Source organism: Xenopus tropicalis, chromosome 4 (assembly GCF_000004195.4).
Source record: "Xenopus tropicalis strain Nigerian chromosome 4, UCB_Xtro_10.0, whole genome shotgun sequence".
In the NCBI taxonomy this organism is placed as follows: Eukaryota; Metazoa; Chordata; class Amphibia; order Anura; family Pipidae; genus Xenopus; species Xenopus tropicalis.
In genome coordinates, this window is record NC_030680.2 from 79,657,193 (window position 1) to 79,667,513 (window position 10,321).

A 10,321-nucleotide genomic window follows, 5' to 3' on the forward strand; every position below is an offset into this window, starting at 1 on the left:
AATTACTTTTAGCAGGGTAAGCTGTTTTTCAAGCAGATTGAAAAGAGTAAATTAATCATCCTTACTTTCCTGTGCTTAATGATTTTCCAGGAATATATTTTGGAATTTTTCATGTCTATCCTGTGCAGTCTGCCTTTTAAATGTGTCAGTCAGTTGTGGCCCAGTAGGAGCAGATTTAGGTGGTGAAATGTGCGAGTATGCATTTTGGCACTAAAATTCACTCTGTGTGCCTGGGCCTGGGCCAATGCCTTGGTTCTGGGTGCAGGCACATGAAAAGGTTGTTCGGGGCTGATTTTCAGTGCCATGAGCCTAAGAAGCACTATGATAAACCTGTTATGATTTGTTAGCTCTGTTACCATATCAAGGTTCCACACCACTATAGGCAATAAAGGAGCTTGCAGGAGCAAAATGGAAACAAAAACCTATGTGAAATTGTATGCAGCTTTGTTCTTTTATACTGACTTGACAAAAGTAAAGCAAAAGGAGTTATGTGAAGAAAGCCCAGGATTGCTCCTAAAATTTCAATTTTAATGGAGACCAATAATAAAAGATGTGTGTTTCTCCATTCACACTTGCTTTGCATTTTTTGAGGGAATACATTTGAGACTGAGCCTTACCCAATGGGTTTTAAAGAAGACATATAGTATAAGTGAACAAGGCAATATTAAATACAATATGGTTCAGGTTTAACTTTGGGCTAAAAATGATTGTTATCTTTAAAGATCAACCCTTTGTTGGATTTCCCCACAGATCTGATACTGTCCTTGTCTGTGTTTCAAATAAGGGGGTGGCCATGTCTAACAGTCCCTACCTGATGCACAGTACGATAGCCCTTAATAAAATTTCTTATATATTTAGAATAGTATAATGCTCTGGCACATTTGTTTTTTTACACAATATGTCTCATTTAAAGCACAGCCAGAGATGTATGCTAATCAGATTCATAAATATAGACCAGTTTTGCCCTTATTGGGGCTCATTACTGCAATTCTGCAATTCTTCCCTATCAGCATATGTACAGCTTTCTGCTTTATAAACAAATGAGGATGTCTCTCCTCAACCAAAATGATTTTCTAGTGGATGACAAAAGTAAGACTGGGTTTTTGCTGTGAACCTTCTTAACATATTTACCTTTCTTAATATCTTTTGTTAGCATGGTGCTTGCACAGGGGTATTACCACATTTTTGTAAATGCTGTGATTTTAAAGAACACAATTTAGCATTAATTAAATAAATGTAGCTTTTGTGTGTGTGTGTGTATATATATATATATATATCAATCCAAATGGTGTCCGCACGCCAAGGCTCAATATTTTGCGGGGTGCTAGTCAAAATTATGTCTGTATAGAAAATAATCCTCTGTGGCCAGCACACCCTTCAATGTTTCATCAAAAATTTTTTATTGTAGATATATTGTTAAAACCAACGTTTCGGTCCTTATTAGGACCTTTCTCAAGGTTTCTTTCCTTGAGAAAGGTCCTAATAAGGACCGAAACGTTGGTTTTAACAATATATCTACAATAAAAAATTTTTGATGAAACATTGAAGGGTGTGCTGGCCACAGAAGATTATTTTATATAATATATATATATATATATAAAACAGGCATGGAATGACGGCACACACAGGATGTTCACACGCTGTAGAGTTTTGCAGAAAAAGTAATTTAGAGGTTTATTTTGACCAACGTTTCAGTTCCACACAGAAACTTTTGTCAGGGAACTGAAACGTTGGTCAAAATAAACCTCTAAATTACTTTTTCTACAAAACTCTACTGCGTGTGAAAATCCTGTGTGTGCCATCATTCCATGCCTGTTTTAGTTATTCCTTGCACAGGCACTCAGGTATCATCACTACTTATGGTGTGCAGCTTCCAAGCATTTTGTATTATAAATATATACTGTATATATATATAAGTGCTTTTAAAATATATGACTTGCAAGATAAAATGTTTGTATGACACAAACTTCACAGCTATAAAAGTAATGCAAAATTGCAGAATCTTTCACATTCTTAGTGGTTCTATATTTCATATCCCTACTTTGACAAGTGCAAATCATATAAAGTGACTATTTATTCATACACATGGTTTTAACCTTTTTTTCTGCAGAGACACAAAGATCCTGTTTATGAATGAATTTAGTTCTATTTCAACCTTATTTATTATAGACCTTTTCCTTCTATTCCTGTAGTTTTAAGGAAACATCATGTCAACTGACACATCAACAATATTCAGTTTGAACCTCATTTTTTTATTTACGAAGACTATTCTGTTATACAAATTTATAAACAGTATATAGCACCAGAGCTGTACAATAAAATCCACGAAACGGATATGGACTAAATAAATTGGTTGCAAATCTGTGTTCTGGTGCCAAATGTATTAATCTGACTGGAACAGATCTGATGGTTCTGGCTAGGTATCGCGTGCCTAAATAGATATTTTTTTTATAGGCAAATTTAACAGATTTGCTCATCTGGAGCCCTGGGCTAAATAAGTGGATTGATAGGATAACTGACATGTTTGGCCTGGCCAGTTATAGGGCAAATAACATGAAATTGTGAATATATTTTTTTCCATTTAAAGTTTGTATCTAATTTGAGTATGTTTAAAACTAAAGCCACAATTTTTTTGCTGTGTAAACATATACCTTTATCTGGCAAAACACTGTCAGATCTGATCATCGGGTAAGGTCACCATTCTTGCACCTCCAGGTTTGAGGAACCGATTACTGAAACCACGCGTGAGTTCCTGAATGTATGCATTGTTTCTGTATCCAGTTACTTGCTGACATTTGTTTTCAAAAAAATAAATAGCTAGGCACCTAAAACCCACCAAACTTTATTTTTTTAAAAATCAGCTTGGGGTAAAAAATCCCCGATTGGCAACAAGTTGAGGTTGAGTATTATTAAAACAGCCCCTAAATAAAAAGATCTAAGTTCAATTTGGTTACCCACATGAATGGGCAAAATTGGGCCTATGAAGGTCCATCAGACAAAGACCGCATCAACCCTCCACCCAATGCACTCCTGCTCCAATGGTATTTTCAAACCTACCTGAGTGATATTTGACCGATTTATGGCCAGATATAGTTTGGGCAGGCTTGTCAGTGGGCCCAATACATGGGTCAATAAACTGCTTACTTGGTTAGCAAATTTTATTAGTCGTGTATGGCCACCTCTTGCCATATTCAGCTGGAACGCCTTAGAACTTGGCTACACAGCAGCTTAGTATACTGTATAAAATGGTAATGGTGTTTCTGAGCAAACATCAATATTTTACCAGTGTATTGCATATAAGAGTAATAATTGTCCAAGTAATTATAATTTAGGTCAAAGAAGTGACTATTGTGAACATTTTGCTGCCTGTTGAGCTGGAAATCAGATGGGCAGCAAAATGCTCCCAATCTTAATTCCTGTAAGAATTATGTACCCTATTACCTCTGCATTGGGTTCAGATACTCTTTCTTTTTAAAATGTGATTTATAAATTTAGGAACTGTGCCTATTATAGTTTCTTGCCTCCTGCAGACTGTATAAATATTGTTCTGCTTATCAGTATGTCGCTACTGTGCTGGCACATGGAGATGTGAAAGTAATCAGCATATTGTATCTATGCATAAACTGTGTAAAGGCAAACTATTTGTTTTGAAAAAAAAACTAAGAGAAAATATATATCAAAATAAAAAATGTATCAACTAACTAATTAAGTTGGCATATACATATGAATTAACACAAAATACAACCTTTTACTTTCAATAATTGGAACCACACCATAGGCCATTATAGTGAAAAAGCATGCTTTATTAACCACATACAAGCCTCAATATAGACAGTACTTAGTTAAAAGCAATTCATAAACACATTAGGATCACACTGTTTTGCGACAGTCCCCTTGTTAGGTAATTAAATAGTGTAAGACAATAGCAGCATCAGTATATTCAATCTGCAGTCAGAGTAAGATAAACTTGGGAAAATATTTTTTCCTTCCTTCACACAAGTAGTTTTATAACAGTTTAGGATGAAAGAAAAACTTCTTCCATGCTATCCTTTGTGTCCAGACACTGAATAAATGAACTGAACGGAATGATTTAGGATATAGTGTGGTACCCCATATTAAACAAGTACACACTTGCAATGGCTGTTAGGGCTATATTTGCCTTTATTTTGTGTTTTTATTAAAGGAGAAGGAAAGGTAAATGCTAAGTAAGCTTTATCAGAATGCTCTATGTCAGTGCTGTCCAACTTCTGCGGTGCAGAGGGCCGGAATTTCTCTCGCATACATGGTGGAGGGCCGCTAATGGAAGCCAGTTTTGGCCACTCCCCCATTTTAAACCACACCCACTTCAAACCACACCCATTTTATCATAATGGTCGCTGCAGGGATATCTACCATCATTCATATGTTAAAGAATGATATTATGTCATATTAAGACACACCCTTAAATCCATATGCCGCCTCCTCCTCCCCTGTGGATAGCACAGCAACCCCCAGCATATAATTACACCTTAGGGACCATTTAATGGCTATTTCCAACTGCTAACAAACTCCCAGACCAAACCCCTGCCAGGTTCACCTCACACAGGCAGCGTAGGGTAGGCAGAATATGGCGGCAGCACTCTGCCTGCCCTATGCTGCCTGTGTGTGCCATACTCTGCCTGCCCTATGCTGCCTATGTGCCATACTCTGCCTGCCCTATGCTGCCTATACACAGGCAGCATAGGCCAGGCAGTAAATACAATGTCTGAGGTGTGAATATGTGAACAATGTGAGTGATTACAGCCTGAGCCTGAGGTGTGAACACTGCAGGGGGTGAACAATGCAGAGAATAAAAGGTGTGAACAACACAGGGGATTACATTTTTAAACAATACAGAGGGATTACAGCCTGAATCTGAGGTGATAACTATGCATGGGGCCAGTTAAGGTTAGTACTGATACCATTTAAAGCTAACACAAAGTTAAGCCATCAAAGCAGCCAGACAGGTGGGGGGCCACACAGAGGGGGGTCGAGGGCTGCATGCGGCCCGCGGGCCGCCAGTTGGACAGCACTGCTCTATGTGAATACAGCCATAAACAATTAGGGGGCTATTTATTATGCTATGTAAAATGAAATTCAGCAAAAATACAATGGTAAAAGCTGTGTAAAATAAATGGAGACGTTCGCCATCCAAACACCAGATTTTTTGCCATTATGTTACATAAGTTCCGGCAGAAGAAAAAACTTGTAAAAAAAGTACGCCATTTTTACATGGCGAAGCCTGGTAATGTGTGGGGAATTTTATTGCCATTTTTTAGCAGCATAATAAATCTGACCCTTAGAGGACTGTAAAAAGAAACACCACATTTCTTGCCATGATCTTCTGTGTCAGCCTTCCTTGTCTCAGAAAAATCCTTCAGGGCATGGCAGGAGCCTGCTTAGTTTGCTCCTCTCTCCTCCTCCCTTCTCCTCCTTCCCCCTCCATCTCTGCTGTAATCTGAGCCGAGAGCTTTTCCCAGCCTGCATGCTGCTGCCTGAAAGTGAAGTCAGACTAAGCTAAAATGGCAGCTACTATCGTAAACAGAGAGAGCTTCTAGGGCTGTGTTTAGGTTTATGGTAAAGCATTCTGCAGAATAAATATAGCGTTCTAGCTTGTACTATTGTGGATACTCTATTGGCAATAAAATGCTTGTGTAGGTTTCCTTCTCCTTTAAGCAAATTCTGTAGTGAAAAAACACACAAAAATATTGCTGATATTTAAGGTTATATGCAAATATGGAAAACACAGTTTATAGTTAATGTTAACCTATTGAGATGTATTTTTCACTGGACTGTTGCTATAGAAACATGATTCAGAAACTAAATATTCTGCAACACTCTAAAAGTGATGTTTCAGTAACCCTGGAGACCTTTGGTAAAAGTTTATTACCAGTTTCTAGAGATTCTAAGTTTGATATTATGAACAAAGAGGGTGAGCTAGGGTCAGCATAGTTTTACATCTTCTTTATTTTTAGCTGATTTTTTTTTTTTTTTTTTTTGCATTGCTCTGTGCTGATCATAACAATTTAGGCCCATCAGATATAAAAGATTCAATGTTATTACTGTTCCTTATCAATCAGTGTATTTATTATGCTTTAAAGCAGGAGCTAACAACAATCTTAATATATACTCCTGCTTAATTAAGCTTTAGACCAAGGAGTTCCCCTTCTTGATCACTAATTAATAGAGTTCAGTGTGATTCTTATTAAAGTTGGTTAGAAAGCTAAAAATGGTAGAGCCGGAATTCAATTACACATGTTTAGTAAAGCTTTTTTTGGAAATAACATCCTTCTGAAATAGGAATTTCTATATTAGCAGTTTTAAAAAAAACTTCTCAGTCTTATATGTAACACTGTACAAAAACGGAAACTGGGTCAAGCATTGTTAAGTCAAGCAAGTTAATTTTTCGGAAAATACTATATGTTGTTGCTGTGTGATTGGCTTGCAGAAGGCAAGTAAGATTCATTGTAGTAAGGAGTAAAAGAGACTTGTTAGCAATCATTGTAAACCAAGACATGGTCATGTGCTCCATGAAAACCTAATACAAATTGGAAACTTATAAAACTGTTAAATTCGGAGACTTTACATTCTGAAGCCAATTCTGCTCTTCATGGATGTTTTCTGTCCTATGTGTTCTATATTGGGGTGCGGTCCCTGGAATTTCCCCAGTCAGATGTATTTAAAATCACTTTTATTAAGGTACTTGTGTCAAAATGCACTCCTTGCAGTTTCATATAATTGTGCTCTGTGAAATTCAGTCATTCCTACCTGCCATTCCTATAGTAACTCTGGAGTTTCTACCACCTCCTGACCTGTTGGTAGCTCCAGGGTTCCCTTCACATCCAGCATAGGTGCAGCATACTTGCAGCTAAAAAGTCAGGCACAGACATCACTCACACACTTAATACTGAATTATTCCATGCAGGCTTCCACACAATTACATTCAATGCAATGCATGCACACAATTGTTCTCAAGGTGCTGTAAGGAGTGGAAAAATGTTTTTGTTATCATAATTGTGAGTTCTGGTTTAACCACTAGCTGCCACTGTTGGGAAGGTGATGGTCCTCGGGGAACCTATAAATGGAAAGTGTAGTGGGGATAGCACATGATGCCAGGGGGCCTGGGGTTGGCCACCTCAATTAGTTATCTGGCAGAATAGAATAGGAGAAAAAGTGATAGTAAGAGTTTGTGGAGGTCACTGCAGTCAGTGAGTCAGTGGTAGGGTAGAGAGTCAAGCAGTTACTTCTCCAAAGAGGAGAAAGTGAGGGACCAGTGTCCTGGCAGTACTCACCCAGTTAGCCTGTAACCCAGGCTGCCTCTTATGCTAAAACCCTATGAAGAGATACAGTGTCCCTAAACTAAGAGAGAAGGAGCAGGGAAGTAGGTATTAGACTGGGACCATGCAGGCCAGAAAATCCTAACTGTCAAGACTAGTGATGAGCCAATCTGTCAAAAAATTAGCAAAACGTGAGTACTATGCAACTTTTTTGACGGGCACAACATTTTAGACACAAGTACACCCTTTTTTGACGTGACCATGAATTTTCTGGAAGTTTGGCGAAACAATTTGCTAATGGAAAAATGTGGGATTTTGCTGCGAATCCATGCCTGCAGAAAAAATTTGCTCATGACTAGTCAAGACGTATGAGAAGTTTTGTGTGGAAATCGTTCTTGGCTTATAAATAAACCATTTCCATTGATGAGCATATTTTTTCGCCAGGCATGGATCCACAGCAAATGTCCGCATTTCGCCATTGGCAAATCGTTTTGCAAAATTTCTGCCAAAATTCACCGTAAAAAAAACCGTGATCATGTCAAAATAGGTGCAGTCATGACAAAATGGCCATGGTTGCATCAAAATGGGCGCATCAAAAAAAAGTCAAGCGACACCCGCCTATCGCACATTTTTCGCCGTTTCATAAATTTTTCTGTAGTTTTGCTAATTATTCTTTGAAACGGGACAGATTCGCTCATCACTTATCATTTCTGAATTCAACAACAGCAAGTCTGGATCTACAGTTTATTCATTAAAAATTGCACTTTGCTCACTGCACTTGTGGGTGTGAAAGACCCCTATTATATTTTATTCACTAATATACCTAGTACTTATGGTTGGCCCATTTTTGTCTGTGTTCCTAAATACAGAAATATTTCATAAATGAATGTATGTGAAGTACAGGAAAATGTTTGAAAAAACTTATAGTTGTCCACAGACAGGGAGCATAATTGAGAGAATCTTAAAGGAGAGAATGCAAACAGACATAAAAAGTCAAAGCAGAGGTGCATTGGTGCTGGTTGAAGTTTGCAAGGAGCATGTATGGGTGCAAGAACCTTTGCCTACACTGTGCACTCAATGTTGAATCGATAAATGACACTTTATATTTTGCAGCTACAACTGTAGCTGTACCAAGTAATTCAGATTATTTATCAAAAGTTACAAAAGCTGTCATATTACTTGTCCTTTAGCGTTGACCCCATTGCATTGGCATAATGATGTTAATGGCATTGTAGAGTTCTTGAAATACATTCAATAGCAGTGGTCTTTTTGTAGTCAAAGGGGTCTCTGCTACTATCCTGCACTAAAAGGACAAAAGTTGTAGATGTTTCACTTGCCACGTTTTATCAGCGTGCAATGAAAAAAGGAACATAAATTACAATAACACTGATAAATAAATAATAAAATAATGAAAATAATGTTTAGGTCAATTATTTTATATACATTTAGTGAAGCATGTAGGTATGTGTGAGTGCATTGTGCATCACTGAAGAAGATAATTCCTTTAAATCTCTTAACATCTGTACAATTAAAAACATTTATAAAATAATATATGTTTCTGCTCTACTGACTTGATGTCTGCATAAAAATCCCAAAAGGTCATGGACCAAAAAACAGCTGCAGTCTGATTTAGAAAAGAAATGCAGTGCAAATGAGAAAAATGGTGCATATTTTTCATTAAGCATTATTTTATGCAAAGAGTATTCTCATCACCTAATCAACATTTTACACTAAGAGAAATGCGAAATTATATAAATATAGCAAATATGAATTAATACATTTAGCTTACATTTTGTACTGATTAGCACAGCTAATGCTGAAATGAAATTTAGAACATTTATAAAGTGAATGCATTACCATTAAGACAACTGATAATATGATAATGGGTATTTTTTCATTAGGTACCTCGCATAGAACATAATTAAATGACAAGGAAATGTATATCTTTCGGAATACAGAAATGTATATGTTCATGGCATACGGAAAATTGTCATAAGCTTTGACCTTGTGATATTCTAGGGCTAAACAGAAGCAATTATGTTATATCTACAGTGTGATGTATTAGAGCCAATAGCACATATCCACCCTCCCTCACGCTACTTACTTCTCCTGCCCTCAAACGGGGGCGAAGGAACTGCAAAAATTTAGTTGACCTCTTAGCACTGAAAATTATACATTTGATCGAAAAATAGTAATTTGCTCTTAATGAAAAAAATATTTTATATTATAAATATATCTTCTAAACACTTGAATTAACATATATAACATAAAGAAAGGTTTTTTAATAAATAACATAATCATGAATGTATAGGGCACAACAATAAAAAAAAGGTGATCGAGCACCCTCCAGGCTTCAGATCTCTACTTCCACCCTTGCCTGGCATCCAGTTTGAACCAAAAGTTAGCCCCTTGCATTCTTTACTGTGTGCAACATCTGTCTTGTAATAAATGTGGTTTCTTTGCTTACTCAGGGAGAGGCAGGAGGGTTTCTCCTTTCCTGCTGTGTCTCTGTGCCTGTGTCAGCTGAAGGGGTGCTGCCTGAATTTGTTTGGGTGGAGGGAGAGAGACTGTAACACACCTTACAGCAGCACATAGAGTTCTGCCCAATCACCTTTTTATTGTTTTGCCCTTAGCATCCATGATAATATTATTTGTTAAAAACACAGTTATCATATTGGCAAAAAACAGTCAAAACAGAGATCCCACTATGATAAATTTTTTTCTATAGAAACATATCTTTGCCATTGAGGTTTGAGAATTAAAAATTTCCATAGAATATCTCACATCATTTTTTTAATTTAAACATTGTGCCAAAAGGTGACAAAACCTCATGTTTAAGAATGACAAAACACAGCTTAGACAACCAATATGTTTATGTATAAAACGTCTGTACAGGTCAAATAAACCTTTTTAAACCAGCCTTCTATCAACAGGAGATCCAAGTTAAAGCAAAAGTAGGATATTCAGAAGAAGCTTCATTAGAATTTCTTATGCTAAATTGCTAGTGTTATTAACTTTTACTATTT

General features: G+C 36.9%; 1 protein-coding gene across 2 annotated transcripts in view; it reads left to right on the plus strand.

The window, feature by feature from the left end:
• The window catches only part of adgrl4 (adhesion G protein-coupled receptor L4), an 84,278-nt gene that overhangs the window by 44,129 nt on the left and 29,828 nt on the right, over positions 1-10,321 (plus strand). The gene's annotated exons all lie outside the window — the stretch shown is intronic.